The 18,597-nt window shown below is 36.2% G+C and overlaps 1 long non-coding RNA gene across 1 annotated transcript; it reads left to right on the top strand.

The window, feature by feature from the left end:
* The first annotated feature begins 2,397 nt into the window (after nt 1-2,397).
* Nucleotides 2,398-17,712, top strand: LOC137858157 (uncharacterized). Its single transcript, XR_011097530.1, has 3 exons — nt 2,398-2,607; nt 3,758-3,858; nt 16,149-17,712. It is a non-coding gene; the product is annotated as an uncharacterized lncRNA (long non-coding RNA).
* Nucleotides 17,713-18,597: the final 885 nt, after the last annotated feature.

Here is an 18,597-nt window from a genome sequence, read left to right as displayed (position 1 = left end):
CCTTTAGCATGGAGCTTGGCAAACATTTCAGTCCAAGTTAATACCCATTGACCACAGAGGTTTTTCATTAAAAATAAATCTTTTAAGTCTTTCCCCTTGAATATTACAAGAATAGAACTTGGAAAAGCAGTCCAGCTTCAGGACGCAGGAAGTGTAATCTGATGGCCACAGCAGGAAAGTTCATGTTGGATTTCTTTTCTAACTCATTCAGTAACCATAGGGCTATTTATACTACCTCTCTGCACCCCTGTTTCAACACCCTGAAAATAAAGTTAACAAAACTGAAAGAATGTTGCCATGAATGAATCTTTTGCAAGGTTTTTGGTTCAGAGATCTTGAATGTCTCGTTTCTGGACAGGATTTTAAATAGGAAAATAGCACATAGTATTCAAAAGGGAGGTGTGCAGCATGAGTGAGGTGGATTAGAACCTGTGACCTCATGGCCCAGTAATTCCAGTTGCAGTAATTATGTCAGATAATTACAGGAAAAATCTGTGAGATGAAGATAGAAATACAATATAAAATTCATTGATGAAATGAAATACGTTCACCCCTTTCCAAAAATTTCTCACTATATTTTCACTGTTTGCATTTCAAAAACACTATTCCAAAGGACACAGATTTGGACCTATGCACAACTTTGGCCACATGTTAGACTGCAATATAAATTGCAATTTACTTGCAAGCCTATAGAGTTGTAAGGAAGTGAGAGAAAGCAGATACTGACTAGAATATTGGGAAACATATTAACTAAGGATTTTGTGTGTGTGTGTGTGTGTGTGTGTGTGTGTGTGTGTTACATGTAACTTACCTTTTCTGAGCCATCTGTATAAAATTAGTATTGTTGGCTTGTCTTATAACTGCATCCCTTGCTTCATTTGCAGGTGGCTTTGTGAGACAGAAATATTTCTCAGAGATGTCAAGGTCATTGTAATCTTTGTGAATAAAATGAACAAAACTAGGTCTTCATGTTGCTTTGATTTTCCTGTTCCTGCTGAAGGCAGTACAGGCAGGGGAGGCTCACAGAATGTAGAATAGAAGAGGACTGATCCTCTATTTTTATGTTTCATTTGTTAAATGGATATTTTTCTGGGGCTACACAAACTGCTTATGGATGCAGTTCTTCAAAATTAGATGCAAGTCTCAGGAATAGAATTAATGGTGCAGTGTGGGACATCTAAACTTTCATGTTTGGTGCAGCCCCCAAGCATGATTCATATCAGCCAATATGTTGGGATTGTGGTTGTCTAAGCTCCAGATCAGAAAATGTCAGAGAGAAGCTTTTAAATTTTGTCTTTCTCCTGAATTTAGGCATTTATCCACAGTCCAAATTAGGTTCTGTGGAACTAAGATTTGCAACCAAAATGCTTTGCCTGCACTTCTCTGCCTAAGTCATCTAAGTGTCAGCAAAGACAACTGTCTCCTGCTTCACTTTCAGAAGATCACCAGCAAGAAGGGGGAGGAGGAGGAGGAGGTGATATTGCTAAACACATTTTGCATAAATCTTGCTATGAAAGTACTTGCCGCCTTCTCTTGACCTATTTTCGAATGAAGTGTCTGTGGGAGCTATGCAATGTGCAGAAGTTGATGCTGTCATTATGCATGAAGTAAGCACAGAGCATAGGGCCATTGGGTGGACTTAGCACAAGGACATGTTGTTTTGCATCCCAGATGGACTGGGAGGGGAGGATGTGCATTTAGATATTCCATTCAGCTGAGAGGATGACATATTTGGATGTGTGCAGTGACATATGCAGTTAGGAAACTTAGATGCTTTAGGACCCTCAGATATGTGAGTGAGCAAATGGAGTATTTTAGATCACCCATCTGGATTTCAGCGTTTAAATTGCACTCTAATTGTATGTTAGATGCCTAAGTGCTGTTTTGGATCTCACCTTTGATTGTTATGTACATTACTTCTGCATAAGAGTTTCTGGTGATTTTACTTTTTTGAGTTTCTAAGTAATGTTCAGATGTAACAGAGAGGTAATAACAAGTCTGATTGGAGAAAATTATTTTTACTCTGTGTTCTCAAGCAGATAAGAAATGTTAAATAAAAATAGATTTTACCCAAAACAACACTTGTGCCTCTTACTTTAAGTTGTTTCTTGTTTATTTTATCCTTTTTTTTTTTTTTTTTTTTTAATATATTTTCAGGAGCTGTACATCATTTGTCTCATTATGTCTTTTAAAAAGGCTATAAGCACAAAGGGTAAATCCATCAGGGTTAACAAGATGGATACCTGGGTAGTAAAAATGAGGCAGACATACATGTAAATCTCTTTCCTAGGCAAATAATAAGTAATTCTCTTCACTGACAGGTTTCCTTAGTGTAATTGCTGTAATTGAATGAAGATAAACATCTTCATTCAACATGTAAATTCAGTCCATTTTTTAATTTCTGTTTTCTGATTTTCCTCTGTCTGATGTTGAAGTCTAAGCTGAAGCAATGCAATGTCATTAAATGCAATTTGAGTCCCTTGAATTCTTTGTCGTATGGAATTTTCATGTGTTAGATCTCAAAGATATCATTCTTCTCAGCTGATCCCTCAGTTCATGGTTGGTGGTGTCCAGCAGACAGAATACAGCAGATGCTGAGACAATAAGGTGAGAATATGTTATTACAAGCAATTGAGTTATCCTAGTTCAATGAGTCACATTACAAGTAGTAATCACTTGTGATTTTCTGTCTCCGTCATAAGGGAGCTGAATACTAAATACTCATAGGCATGAGGATTATAAAAAGCAGCGAACTAGCAGCTCTGTCCTCTTTGTTGCCTTTTTCTTTTCTTTTTTCTTTTTTTTTTTTTAAGAAGTAGAAGACATGATACATCATAAGCAAGAGAATCAACCTCGAGCTTTTTTAAGGTGTGGCTCTAGTAATCCAATTTGTGGATAATGAGCAATAATCAATTAATCTACAGAAACAGGTGGGGGAGATGGATTGCTTCTGGATTTATTTAAAATTCCTCAAACTTGAAATGAAGACTTGTACAATTTCCTGGAGTTTTTAAGACAGTCTTTAACTGTTAAGAAATTATATAGTGATTTATATGCATATGCATAAATACATATTCATATTTGCTTTTAGTTTTGCATGTTTGAATTCCAGCTGGCCTTAACTTTACTATATCTTTTCCAAACAGAAGAAGTTTCAGAAAGATTTCAGAAAAGTCTTTTCTCACTGCCTTTTCTGAGCAAATCCCCCATGATTCTTTGAGGTACTGCTTGGGTTACAGGGATATTTCCCTTGGTGCACTTCTCTTTCTGCACAGATTATCAGCAGTCTTAATACTGACTCTTGATTACAGATCTTTTAAGATAAACAGCAGATTAGAAAAGCACCAGATTGAACTTAATTTTATTTTTCTTATTTACCATATAATCCGTTTTTGTAGCCTGAAACTAATAAGTGAGTAGCTACACTGAGGAAATATAAGGAAACAGTATAAAGTTTGATGTTAATCAATACAGTGACACTTCTAAGAAGATTCTATCTATATTTCTATCTATTATATCTATAATATATTTTTTAAATAATAAAATAATGTTTTTATCTATAATATCTAAATATCTAAAATAATTTTTTTATTTATATTTTCTATCTATTATATCTATACTCATATTTCTTGAAAAAATATATAAATTATTTTCTATCCACAAAATGCTCACTGTCAATAAAATAGATATCTTTAAAATAATATATTTAATCACTGCCATTGCATTGCTTTCCAAATTTTTCCACCTTCTGTTGCAGTCATCACACTTTGGCTACTTCTAGAGACAGACAAAGTGAAGATAAACAAGAAGAGATGGAGATCTGTTGATGATGCTGTATGATGACACATTTACACCTTTGTAAGTGTCAAAAAACTTCTTTCTTATTGTCACATTTTTCTTAATAAAGGCAGTGGCTTTGTTGGGAACTGTGTGCATGCTATACCAGGGCTAAATTTGTTTCTAATTATCTGGCACAATTGCCACAGCAGAGCATGCTGCATATGCCAGCACTAGGGAGTTTGTGAGATTGGGAGTTTGTGAGAAGACACATTCTGGATTTAGAATGTGAAAAGCAGCTGAGGAGTTCACCACCAGGCAGGGGTGTGAAAACTTTACTTATAAGTTGTTTTTCCCCACTGTGTCCTCCCTGCAGCTGATAGAGTAATCAAGTTGTAATGGTTTGCTTACAGGCAGTCAATTAGGCACCTAGAGTTACTCCACAGGGTGTAGATTTTACATGAGTGGCTTATTCATAAATAAAAGGAATAACTTCATATTTTGCTCTAATGTTCTCTGTTCATAAACATCAGCACATTATTTATTTCAAATCTTGTCACTCTTATATGGAAAGTCTTTGTTCCCTTGGAACTGGTACAAGAAATACTGAATTGGTATTGTGAATCTTGCAATGTGTGCTTTTGAAGGGATGTCCCTCCCTACTGGAGGTACTTTTAAAGAGAGATCAATGCTTCTGACCATTTGTGAAAAAAGAAATTCAAATACCCTGATACTTTTTTTTTTTTTTTTCATATGTACAAAGAATCAACAATTTATTCAAAAGTAAGGAATGACAGTCAGTGTCCCTACTTTCCTTGGGCAGCTGAACTGAATTTATTTAGTCAGATGCAGTGAGAAAGCAGATACATGACTTACTGGAAACAGAATGTTAACTTTTCTGGTTTATGTACACATAGATACATATGTGAATGTATATATAAAACCATAGCAGTATAAAGATAAAGAACAGGTAAAATATTTAAATATGAAATGACAATCACAAAGAAAATCGGGAAATCACAAATCACTTAACTTCTTAAGTTCCTCTTGCTTTTTTTTTTTTTTAATATAATTTTCTCCTGAGCCTCTAAGAAGATTCTTCACATAACAAGCATTAATCCCTCCACATCCCCTCCCACTAATCTATACATTCCAGTCATTGTAATCTCTTATCAACACTTTTTCCTCTTCTCCCCACCCCCATGTCCTTCCCCTCCTTTCTCTCACCCTTAAAGTCACTGTGGACTTTAAGTGGCACGTGGGAGGGATTAAGTTTAAGCGGCCAGCAGACAGACAGCAGGAAAAGGCTGTATATACAAATGTGTCCCAGGTGTCCTGACATGTCCTTGCCCTGCAAATGGTCACACTTGCTGTTGACAGGATGACGAACTTCAGCCCAGAATCAGTGTCCATAATAAGATAATGATGTCACTGACTCAGTCCCTTTGTAGACTGTTCTGGAAGAGTGAACACAGCTATGATGCTAATGCAAATAACTGCAAAAAGCATTTATTTTGTAGGGAGATCTTTTCATGTAAGAGACATATTAATTGTTCTTCTCGTTTTTTCAATATTTAATATATTCTTTCTAAATGGTGTCATTCACTTCTCTACCACCATGTAAATAAACATGTATAAATACAAAGCATCTGTTAATAGTCATTGGGGGATCTATTTAAGGAGTAATAAGCATCTCCAGGTCATAAAAGATTAAATGTCTGGCCAGAAAACTTTGGATGTTGACATTCTATGGCTATTGTTATTAGACCTACATTTGCCAGGTTTCATAAAACACTGCCTGTCACTGTACACTCACCCTGCAGTCAGCTTTCCCTCCAAGGATAAGTGAGATTTTATAGCATCCAGTGTACAGCATGGAATACTTATGAGAACTTTGATAAATATATATATAGAGAGAACTTTGGTAAATATATATATACTTATATATTTTTATGTAAATATTCATATTTATACACACACTATATAAATATATAAAAATTTCAGTTATTCCTGGAAAAAGGAATATGACAGCATGAAAGGAGTGATATAGCAAGTATGCTTCCTAGACTAGATTTTACTTTGGGATCATTTATTTATTTATTTTTCCAGACAAGAATTTATCTAGAGATATTTATATAGAGATATTCAGGTTGGAAACTAGTAGAAATTTATTTTTGGAAAGAGTAGTCAGGCATTGGAATGGGCTGCCCAGGGAGGTGGTAGGGTCACGGTCGCTGGGGATGTTTAAGTGGGTGACATTGGTGGTAGAGAGTTGGTTGGACTAGATGATCTTGGAGGTCTTTTCCAACCTTAATGATTCTATGATTGCTTTTAATTAGTTTGAACACTATTTCATAAAGTTGTTTGTCTGTTTGGTTGTTTTTTTGACTGATCACCATTTATTAACTTCAGGATTCTGCAGCTGGAGAGTTCAGGAGACATGGAGTGGAAAAGGCTAATAGAGCCATACTCCAGTTCAGAAGGAGTAAGCTGGATGTAAGAATTAACATTATTAATGGCCTCCAGGGTCCTTTTGTCTGAGTAAGCTAAAAGAAGCTCAAAGTTGCATTTCATAGCAACTGTACTAGCTATTGTACATAATTTAAATGCACACCTATGATATAATAGCTTTGACTGAATCCCCATGCTATAGCTGCCTGGAATAGAGGGTTTTCATTTCCACAGACTTCACTGACAAGAGTAGTCTCGTTTTCCTTACAAACATACTTTAAGGCTTTGATTCCTAAGGCAGGTCAGTGCTCCTCTGGACCATGTAGAGTGTTGCTAGTATTTTGGCCACGTGATTCAGGCCAGCCTAGATAAAGATGGAACTGCTATGGCACTTTAAGCCTTTTCCAGAGAAAGGCTTATTATGTGTACTGGTAGCTTAGGAGTGCCATTTCAATGAGTACAGATGTAGCTGGAGCCTGGAAGAGCAAACAGTACTAGCAGGTAACAGGAGTTGTATGGAAAAATAAATTCACTAATCTGCAGAAAAGCAGCATGTAGAGAGATTGTCTGGACACAGCTCTGAACATAGTCACTTAAAGCTCAGAGTCTCTCAAGTGTCAGAGTGATGGGTTTAGAGATGCTATATATGAACAGCTTACATCTTGAAGGTCAGTGCCTTTTTAAGGGCAAAGAAGACAGCAGAACATACTGGAAACATTTTTTTTCCCCTACAGTAAGTCAAACAAACAAACAAAACAAGAACAAGAGAACAATACAACAAACATCCACCAAACCAAACCAAACTGCCTTTCTGACAGTGCATACTCTTTAAATGTATAGCCCATTCTGTTTTAATATGTAACAACCTTCTACAACTACTGTTGTAGACAGCTTAATACATCTGTACTTGAAGATGATTTACAATCTCAACAACCTTCTGAGCAACCCAGTCCAGCTTGCACAATCCAGAAGAACAGAACTAGCTGCAGTAAAAGGCTAAAGGGCAGTCCTTTCGGCATGTTTGAAATTATTTGCCAGAATTATTTTAGTGTTTAAAGTTATGATCAAATTTCTGTTATCTGTTTTGATAAAGTTTCCATTTTCTATATATTTTACCCACTCTTATAAAGCAACAATAGAATCAAGAATCAATCCAAAATATTTTAGATGAAAACAACCATACAAGCTAAAATTTCTTGAATGAGAGGAAGGAATGAGGTTTACCAAAGGTCATTTATTTATTTATTTATTTATTTATATTTTATTGTTCTGTATTTTACTGAACTGGAAAACACATGGAAAGCACTGCTTAGACCACCTCTGTCTCTCAGAGGCGTTCTATATTGCCATCCACTGAAGAAATCATAAGGCAACAGACTGCCAATCTTAATGGATGGCTCTGAATCCAAACTTTTTCACAGAGAAGGAGCTGGACAACTGTGCATTTTAGATCCAGATTCACTTATTCCATCTTCCCTTAAACTATTTTCCAGTCTATTGTGTTCTGATATAGGAAATCATAACAGATATCCTTTCTGGACAAAAGTCCAAGCAGAACCAGGCTGGCTGACATAATTCATGTTTCCAGTGTACACCAAGCCTTTTACACACCAGTTTCAGTAACAGTTTGGCATGCATTCAGTGGTGGCATCATTTCAAGGGATGGAGAGTCATCGGAAAGTTTTTGTTCTCTATTCTCTCTCCTGAAATGGATTTGCTTAAGGGACCAGTGTACAGGCTTCCTGGAATTTCCTTTGTTTGTGAAGAGCTATGTTGCAGATACTGAACAGATCAGACCTCAGCAAGACACCAATAACTTTCGTGTTTACCGTGACATTACATTTTATAATTAATAACTTAGCCCACCCATTGTATTTGAATGCTGTGGCCGGGCTATGAGCAATACCTATTCTTAGGCTAAATACAGAGGATGATCAGCATGGACCAGTCAAAGCTCTTTGGCAGCTCAGTTAGCAGCAGCAGGTACTTATGAAACTGGGTGACTGTGGACACATCAGCTGCACCGCAGTTGTGGGTGAATTCAGAATGATCATTTCATTATTCTTCTGCCAATGCTCTAGGCTGACATTGAGCTGACTACTTTATTTATTTAAGTATTTAAACATTTAAGACTATGTTTCAAACCGAAGCTTTGCAATCTTTCTGCAACATTTTGTCAGCTGGCTTCTCTCAGTGCAGTATCATTGGGACAATAATTATGTCAACCAGCTTTAAAACTGCATAAAAGGAAAAGAAAAAAAGGTGAGACAAAAAAATATATAAAACAAACAAACAAATAAAAAAGGTAAACCTTTCACCTCTTCAAAGAGCAGGTTTTCATAGAATCATTTCCTGCTCATAACATCATATCCCATTAATAATACCTCAATTGTTTGAGAGAGTTTGGCATAAATTCCATACAAAGATAACCTATATTTACTAGCATCCAGTAGGTCAGATGTGAATTGAAGTACTCACTAGAGATGTAAGGCCCTAATCTTGCTTTTTTTCCCCTTTGATGATCCACCATTAAAGTACTTCAGAATGGTTCTTGTCATAGTTAACTTACCTTTTCCTCTCAAGAGCCCATCATCAGTCCCATGTTTCCAACAAAGTTTCCTCTTGAAAGAGAAAAATGAAGGGAAATACCTTCTTGAAGTTTAAATTCAGTCTGAAAGAGATGACAACAATAATTTTTGTTTTAAGTATTGCTATTTTAAAGACAAACAGTGTCTTTGCAGTATGATTGCTGAATTACACTGACAATGGATCTCTTTAAAACTGTAGAGAAAGCAGAAGGTGAAATGGTGCTATTTTGGCACTGTTAACTGCTCAGTTGTTCATGTGATCTTTCATTGTTTAGCCTAATAAGCAGGACAGAGCTGAAGTGGTGTAATGTTCTGTGGATCTAATAATGAATTAACAAAGTGATCATTGCATAAGTGTACACAGCTATTTGGACCACAGGGCAGGACACCAGAGGGAATTTCCACCTTAGCAGAGTATTGACCTCTTTCTAAAGGACTGCACAAGAGTAGTCTTAGAGAAGACAAACACGTAAGCTGCTACAGCTGCTATGACATCAGTAACACAAAGGCATTGTTGCTCTAATTCCTGTCTTGGGATTGTGCAAGTGACATATGTATTTATCCTAAATCTTAGGGAAACTGCTGTGGTGTAGTTCATATTCATATGCTGCTTTAATGCTTATAACATGGCACTCCCTTGATCTCATTTGCTATTTGTGTATGGATATTTACATGATTTATTTGAATTTACCAATCAGTTACACAAAAATAAGTATTCAGTCTCCCAAAGCAGCAAATCATTTTCAGTGATGTGTTTTTTGTTTGTTTCTTTGCATTCTTGTTTTTAAGTAAGAAAAGCCTCAAGGGTTACATACCTATGTAGGAAATGTAATGCACAAACTCCAGTATTAATAATTTTTCTTCAATTCTGAGTTAGGAATATTTCTTCAATACTCTACTTACATATTTATTTTATTTTTATTTTATTTTTTATATATTATTTTTTTTTTTCCTTAAGTAATCGTATGCAGCTCTCTTGGTTTTAGCCTGATTCACTGCTGTTTGGCAAAGCAGTGCCACTTTTAAAATAGACTCCTTCCTGATCAGTAGGATTATATTGTGATGGCTTGCATCAGCAGGAGGAGCTCTTACATTGAGCTGACAGCTGAAGCAGTCAGAAGTTGGCCAGTCATTCCTCTAATAGATGAAGGTGAGGTGGAGTCAGGTGGGGGGGGGGGGGGGGGGGGAGGGATGGGAAGTTCTCCAACTTAATATGTTACCTTTTATAATAACGCTATGTTAGTTTTAGTCACCCAGAGTATTTGGGGTAGCAGGGTGGCTTTATTTCTGCTATGGCTTTTGTTAAGAGTTCACTCCTGAGAAAGGTTCAATCTGGGGAGCAGATACAGACATTATCTAGAATATGATAGAAGAAGTGATTACTTGTGAACTAATTTTGTTCTGGATATACACATGTGTAAACGAAACGGAAAATTAATGTTGAAGATATATAGCTTAAGGACCACTGTAAAAAAATGTTTCACAGTTAAGGTCATCTGCAAACCAAAAAGTTGTTTCCTGCCAAGAAGTGATATAAGGTTTACTTTGAAATAGTTTTTGCCTTTACAGCAAGTTTTTTTTTTTTTTTCATTTTTTTCCATTTTTTAATTTCTATATTGGATTAATGTTGGATGCAGCAGCTCTATAAAAGCTGGACATTTGCACTATGCTTAAATACAAAGCAGAAAAAGGGACAAATCTGTGACTTTCATTACACTGTATGTAAAGTTGTCTATAATTTGTTCAGACAAGACTATGCATAAATATGTGACTAGATCATACACCTTTACACATTGGACTTACTGTTTTAATTTGTGATGCAGAGCTATAAACATAAAAAAACTGCTTTTAAATTGTCATCTCATTTCACTTAAATTTAGATTTCTTTTGGTGTAGTAGTTCATTGGCTGCCTGATTTACATTACTGCTCAGATAAGTATTTAAAAGGTTTTCTATTCCCCTTTCAGTTCTGTGATATATGTTTCACATGCTCTCATTCTTTCATGGCTCCAGTGCATTATGGTCACCTAACACCTCCAAGGAACACCATAATTGACTTCCACTTTACAGAATCATTCCAACATCATCCTAGTGATATCATTCTGTATCATCACTCACCTGGTTCATGACAAATCATAAAATAGCCATTATTATTACTAGAAGTTCTGTACCTTGTTGTTTGTTAAGCATTTGCCTTTTTCTCAAATTTCTTGTTATGCCCCAGTTAACATAATGCCTAGTATTCTGAACTAGGGTACACAACTTTAACAGAAAAAAAAAATATCTCACGGCAAGTTTTCTTAAATAATTAAATTTATAACAGCATATACAGTGGGAGCAGCCCTGCAGAGAAGGACTTAGGGGTTCTGGTAGAAAAAAACTTGGACATGAACCAGCAGTGCATGCTTGCAGGCCAGAGGGCCAACTGTGTCCTGGGTTGCATCAAAAGAGGAGTAGAGGGAGGTGATTGTCCCCCTCTACTCTGTCCTACTCTGTCTACTCTGTGAGGCCCCAGTTGGAGTTCTGTGTCCAGGCCTGGCACACACAGCACAAGAAGGATGTGGATGGATTAGAACAAGTGGTGAACAAAGATGATCAGAGGGCTAGAGCACCACTCCTATGAAGAAAGACTGAGAGAAATGGGGATGTTTTTCCGAAGACACCACTGCAGCTTTTCAATACTTAAAGAGGGCTTATCAAAAAGATGGAGAGAGAGACATTTTGCTCAGGCAGATAATACAGGACAAGGGGGAATGGTTTTAAACTAGAAGAGGGGAGATTTAGATTAGAGGTTAGGAGGAAAATCTTCACTCAGAGGGTAGTGAAGCACTGGCATATGTTGCATGGAAAAGTTGTGGATGCCCCATCCCTGAAGGTGTTCAATACCAGGTTAGATGAGACCCTGTTTTTTTACAAGGTTTATTTTATAAGTTTTTTTGTTTTTTTTTTTTGTTTTGTTTTGTTTTGTTTTTGTTTTTGTTTTTTGTTTTGTTTTGTTTTGTTTTGTTTTGTTTTGTTTTGTTTTGTTTTGTTTTGTTTTTTTTCCCTCTTTGCATTTTCTTTTACTTACTTCAGCAAAAATACTTCTTTCAAGTCTGCCTTTATCTCGTCATACATCTATGATATAGGCCAATATAGTTTGATCGACCAATTAGGTATAGGACATCTGAGTTTATACTTGCTTTTAAATAAGAGGTACCCAATGATTTCAACATGTCAGTTGATCTCTCTGTACCTAAGTTTTCCTCACTATAAATGTGGGTGATATTATTTACACACTGTAGTATGTTATAAAAGTTATTAATACTTCTAAAGGTATTAAATATTATACATTTTCAGGTATTGCAGAAATATATTAATTTGCCACGTTTTCATGTATGGGACATATGGTTCTGTTTAAAAAAAAAAAAAAAGACAAAAAACAACCTTGAGATCCAGCAGCAACGTGGATTCCACGTGTACAGGATCTCAGAACACTCTCTTCGTTGTTTGTTTCCCTGCCTCTAAGAATATGTAATGCCCATCTCTTGTTTAATGTCTCCTCTATTTGATACATTCCTGTTAGATCTGTTTCTACCAAAACGTGCCCCTCTCTTTGATTTGTTTTGTTTCTAGCTTTATTGTACCTTATCAGTAGCTGTGGGTTACCTATGGGCCTATTTTCAAGGAGCAATTATTTTAAAAGAGTTCAATTTATCTGAATGTGGATTATTCACACAAAATATTAGTAACTATTTATCCCCTTGACCTTTATCTTTCAATACCTCTGCTAAAACTCTGCATTATTGCTACCTAGGAACACCACAACTGACTTCCACTTTCCAATATCATTCCAAAATGATGTAGTAAAAATTGCTGCCTGTCAGTTCTAGACTGTCTTTCATTATTTTTATGACCTGCTTCAAGCTTTGAGCAGATTTATTATTGTTATTTATATTCAGTATCAGTTCCTTAGTATAATTCTCACATGAGAGGGACTGGAGATTCCTCTTTAGCAGGTCAAATTATTTTTCCTCATCTCCTAAGGGGAAAAAAAATAAAAAATAAAAAGATAAGAAAAGTTTAAACACAATGCTGATTTCTCTCTTTCTTTTCTCATCTACTGAGAATGTTCTCCTGGAATATGCCTATAAACAAACTTGTCATCCTCTTTTAAACTGAGTTTAAAATGTTCCTCTTTAACAAAAAAGAAGCTCAGTGAAGATCGACAAATGTTTTTATTTCAAATTATTTTAAATTTGTTATAAATGAAGTCTCAACTCAATTTGAATTTAGTAATATTTATAAAAGGAATATTTATAAAAGGAATGTTTATAAAAAGTATAAAAGCTATAAAAGGCAAGTAAACAGCGCTGGGTGTGCAGGGAGTCTACGCTCCACCAACACGCACACACGAACATCAAACATTCTAAATATATAGAACATTGCTTTTACATACTAAACCCGAGTATGCCTATACATACATACAGTCATGAAAGGTAACAAACAATCCTTTAGGTTATACAATCAGAAAAAGTAACAAACAATCCTTTAAGTTCCATGACTTAACAGTCTCCATTTTCCTGATTACAAACAACAGTCTCCATTTTCCATAATTCCAGGGCTAGTCGTGTGAACAATATGTCTCGCTTTAAGTTGTCAAGCAACTCGGTCTTCGGGCCTTATGTATCCCGTTCTTCCCGGATCGAAGAAAAGCATATCCATCAAGGCCAGTAAGGCCTGGGTCAAAAGGCACGCCCAGGTCAGCAGGGGGCGTAACAGCAAAAGCCTTCGATGGCTGTAGCAGCAGAGGGGCCCATGGCGTAGCAGTCAGATCAGTAAAGGAGCCCGCAGCTCCCTCACTGTCTGGCAAACCACACGTTTCTGACTGTGGTCCCACAGGGCTCTTTAAGGCCTCAGAGACTGCTCGCCAGGTGCCGAGCAATCCCACTGCAACCTTGTCGTTTTTAGTTGCAGAGTCCCACACCTTGACCTCAATTTGGTCCCATATTTCAGGATCATAAACTGTCCGATTGTTAAGAAGGAGAATAAGTTGTAAGGTTACCAGGACAGTCTTTATTCCTAAGGACGTATGATAACCCATAATGCGCAACTGCTTACCAGCAAGGGGCAGTTGTGTGCGCGGGTCCGCTTAGCTTCTTCGCAGCTCCGGTGCACCTGTTTCCAGCGACTTTCTGTAAGAGCTTCTCTGAGCAGTTTGCTGAGTTTGGCCAAACCCATCTTCTTGATGCAATCAATGTGCCTGTTCCCGTCCTGATCTCCGTTCTGCTAGCCTGTTCCTTTTCATTCCTTCTTTCTGCTTCTTTTATTGATGACATAACTTCATCGTGTTGCCTTTTTCTTTCATCTTGAGGGCAGGCTCCCCTCTTCTACCCTTCTCTCCACAGCAGTTCTTTTCAAAACAACTTTTCATTGGTCAAACAACTTTGAATATAGCAACAACAGCAAACACACAAAAACTTCCATGCCTTAACTGCTGGAGAACAAGAAACCTGAGACTGCACGGAGTCTCCTGAATCACCCTTCTTTGTTCCCTCTAAACTCTTTTACATTCCTGATGGCCTCATCGTTAAGAGTCTAATGTTATCATTAACCACGGGGCTTTCCAACCCCCATGGCCACACTCCCAAATCTCCCCCTTCTCTATTAATATCAACCATTTTCTTGACACGAATTATCGCTCCATATATAACAAATTCAAGTTGAGAATTTTCTAGTTGGAATAAGATCCATCTTTTTATCTTTCTCGACCCCTTCAGTAGCTGATAAAAATGTAAGTTTCCTTCAGTTCTCTCATGTCTTTGCATCTGTTGAATTTGCTGCAGTGATGGATTTGCAATTCGTTTTACAACTAGGGTAAGAAGCCATTGCAAAGAATTGGGGCAATCTCAATAGTAATGAAGAAGGGAATAGAGAGATTACCTTCTTCAGAGCCTTATCCTCTTTCTATAAAAGTTCCCTGTTCAGAGGTATGTGAAAGTGAATCTGTGATCTTATCTCAGGTCAGACATCTCAGAGCATGAAAACAGTGCAGATTTTAGACCCAAACAATCCTCTCAGATAATTGTAAATCGCTGATGTCAGGTACAAGTAGAGACTCTACTACTTTGATAAAGAATCAGGAAAATAATCGACAACACTTTCAAACATATTTTTTTTGTCTTTTTTTTTTTTTTTTTTTTTTTACTAGAAGATTTTACTAGTTGAAATTTGTGTCTTCTATATTAGTCTGTTTGCCTCGTGTCTATTAGGAAACAAACAGAAATAACAACTAATGTTACAGAGAAGGTTCAGAAGAACACCCTTGCCTCTCCCTCCCCCAATCCTTCTCTCCTCCCCCACCCCCCACTCCATCCCCCAAATAATTTAATTATTGAAAGGATATGTGGGAAGGGAGATTTGTATAGAAAATGATGAGGTCATGAACGGGAAAAAAAAAAAAAAAAAAAAAGATTTCTAAAGTGAGGTCTGAACTGAAAGAAGTCAGAAGAATTCACATATACTGTGGAATGAATCATCCTTACTAATGCACTCTAAACACAACAGCAACCGGCCCCCATGGATTTTTGGACAAGCTTGACTGACTGAGAGTTATTTCTACCTGCAACATCCTGGGCATTATGGTTACGGTGCACTTACCGAAGAGAAAATATATTTATTGCACAATGTGAAGCCATCTGTTGTAACAAGCCATAGTGCTGGTTTGACAGAGAGGGAAACACGTATGGGACACGTATGGGATGCTAGTATATCGTAATGAAGGACATGAGAGTTAAAACAGTTGAATCCCTAGGATGTACACACCAGATTATTGACTCCTCTTATGTCTGCAGTTAGAAGTATTAATACTGTCAAATTAAAACAAGCCCAGAAAATTTCTGGAAATGAAAGGAAGACAATTGGAGAATAATGGCCAAAACTGTAAAACTCTAAAAGTTAAAACACTTCAGCTATGCTCAGAAAACATCTGCAGGAGCTAAATCTTTTGGATTCCCCAGCTGTATTTTGTTCACTTCTGTCTCTGATAAGTGTTAATAGACATAAGTAGAAATAAAGAAATAAAGGGTGCCAGAAAGCTATCTTGACTTCACTTAGTAGTAAGAGCATCTCAATGGGAAGACAAGGTGATGTAAAAGAGATGTAAAAGGTATCTTGTGTCCAGAATTCTCTGCATACCTATTCCTATGCTAATATCTTCTCTTATCTTGGAAAATACCTACTTTTTTTTTTTTTTTTTTTTCGATTTTCTAATTCCTTTCTGTGTAACACTCAGAAAATCTCAGAGTTAACCTGTGATTTAATTTAATTTAATTTTTTTTTTTTTTTCTACAGAGAGGACAGACATAAAAATGGAATCGCACTGAGCAGCACATGTTGGATGACCATATCTAATACTTGTAAACTGCTGTGAATGAAAAAAAAAAAAAAGTTGAAAGGAAACTACAATGAATATGGTCCTGTGCCCACTGTACCCAAAGGAAAAATTACCATTTACTTTAATGACACAGAATTAGGTCCTATTTCTCACTGACAACCACTGTTTTAAATGTAAATTTTTTCCGTTTTACTCACATGGAAAACTTAAGGGTGGGCTCAGTTACTGGTCATCAAGAAAAGCAAAATCCACACTTTATGTTTAAAATATATTTTTTTCTGTGATTATGTCCCTTTTTTATTCATTTGCCATGAATATTAGAGTTAATAAGTTTCATTAGGAAGAGCATAAATTCAGCACACATTGCAAATTATTTATGAAAAACAGATCTCATTTTCACAGTCTTGATTGTTTACATCATGATTTACATGCATGTGAACTCTTCACCAGAAAGACTGTGAACTTTTTCCAGCTGTATCATTATTCCTTAAGGCATTTTTTCTCCCTATTCTTTACTTATGGCTTTAGATTCCACAGGTAGTCAAATTAATGTGGAGGAGCAGCCTTTTGTCCTTCCAGACAAACAGTTTTGCAGATTGTTTAGAGCTCTGAAATGATCATCAGTTCATCAAAGTTCACTGACAAGTCTTTTGATGCTTCATCATTGATATTTCATGACAAGTTGTTATCATAGGTGTATCATAATAATCCAACTTATTCCATTACCATAGACCCTCTGAACAAAGACTGAAGAACATAGGAGCTTCTAGTATCAACAGGAGCCATTTCTTTGTGCTGAAGACTTGTATTTTCTCTTTAGTAGAATTGACTGTATCTTCTCATGGCTTAATATCTAGAACATGCAAAGAAGTCCAGTCTTATTTTGCTAGGAAAAAGTTTGAATTTGAATTTAAATAGCAGCAGTCACCTTGAAATGCCCTTATGAATGTCATAAAATAATTAATAATAAAAAATACCATTGTATACAGTGGTGAGTTGAGAACAAAAGAAAACAAGATTTAAAAGCTCATTTATAACCTCTGAAAAAAGTTAAAACAATTTACATTGGCTTCCTTGGACATAAGGGCTCTAGGTTGTTGTCCAGCCACATTTCTTGCTAAAAAGTCCTTACCTGAATTCTATAATTTGAGGCTTAGACATTGCTTTTATCACTCATCAGAGACATTCAAAATAATTAAAGTATTTCCAAGGAACCCTAGGCAGACAAACACCAAGTTGTGGAGAATTGAGAGGGAAACTGTTGGAAAATTCCAGTGATTTATCATCAAGTTAATGGGCAAGGGATTTGATTGGCAGTATCCCCAAAAGGTGAGAAATGCAAGAGAAAACAAATGTCATTGCGTGTTAAGTAACAAACATGAAAGTTGTCATATCATAATTTTTCACAGGGATGGGTTTGGCTGCTGCTTGGCATCTGGTATATAGTTAAATCTGCATGTTATTATATCTTGATCAGGCAAATCCAAATGGAAATAAACAAATAGAAATAAACCAATTCCAAATTCTTTAGAAGACTCATTTCACAGAGTTCTGTTTCTTCCTGAACTGAAGATGTCATATTCCTCACTTATTTCCTTGTCCTTACTGATTATTCCAGACCTTTGTATAACACTCAAAGCCACACAGTTTATAAAACAGAAGTGGCATTACATATTACTCTGTGATGAAAAATATATATAATTAAAAAAAAAAAAAAAAAAAGGAAGCAACAATGCTGAGACAATTATTATACCCCAAGAAAACAAAACCAAGTAGAAAGAAGTAATTGCCTAGAAATAACTCATATTTAAATTGTTGTATGCCAGGTATTCTCTGCAATCCTGAATCACACTTTCCATTCATTTTTGTGTTGGTGCAGCTCTCAAAGAAAAACAATATTTCACTTTTCCATGCTGTATTCAAAGTTCATATTGGAAACAAATGTGAACCGTCTTTAGAATAACAACCTTCTGTTACTTTTTCCATAAGTTTTTTTTTTTTTTCCTTTTCCCTTTTAAGTATGTAATTCCTTCTGTCTGGTTTTATTAAGTGTGTGAAAAGGTAGGCAGGCTGCCCAGATTTTGGAAATGAAAGTTCTCTGAGTAGCTCAGGTGGTTGCATGAAATCCAGAAGCTGAACGGCTAAGAAAGAACATATGACAGTATGATCCCATTTTGTATAGGAAGAAAATGAGGACGTCCTATATGCTGATGTCTCTGCAAACTCCATTCTGAGGTCCACTTACCATGGTGATAAAATAAGGAGCAAACTTCATGGCAAAAATTAGATAATCTGTTTAGCATGCAATGGAAAAAGAAAAAAATCATACAAAAATCACAGTATAGCTCTGTTTTCTAAAAATGAGGTTTCTTTGTATGACACTGGAAATATGAATTATGTACACAC

Source organism: Anas acuta, chromosome 5 (assembly GCF_963932015.1).
Source record: "Anas acuta chromosome 5, bAnaAcu1.1, whole genome shotgun sequence".
Classification (NCBI taxonomy): domain Eukaryota; kingdom Metazoa; phylum Chordata; class Aves; order Anseriformes; family Anatidae; genus Anas; species Anas acuta.
Note: the sequence above shows the minus strand (reverse complement) of the source record. Positions and strands in the feature narration are given on the sequence as shown.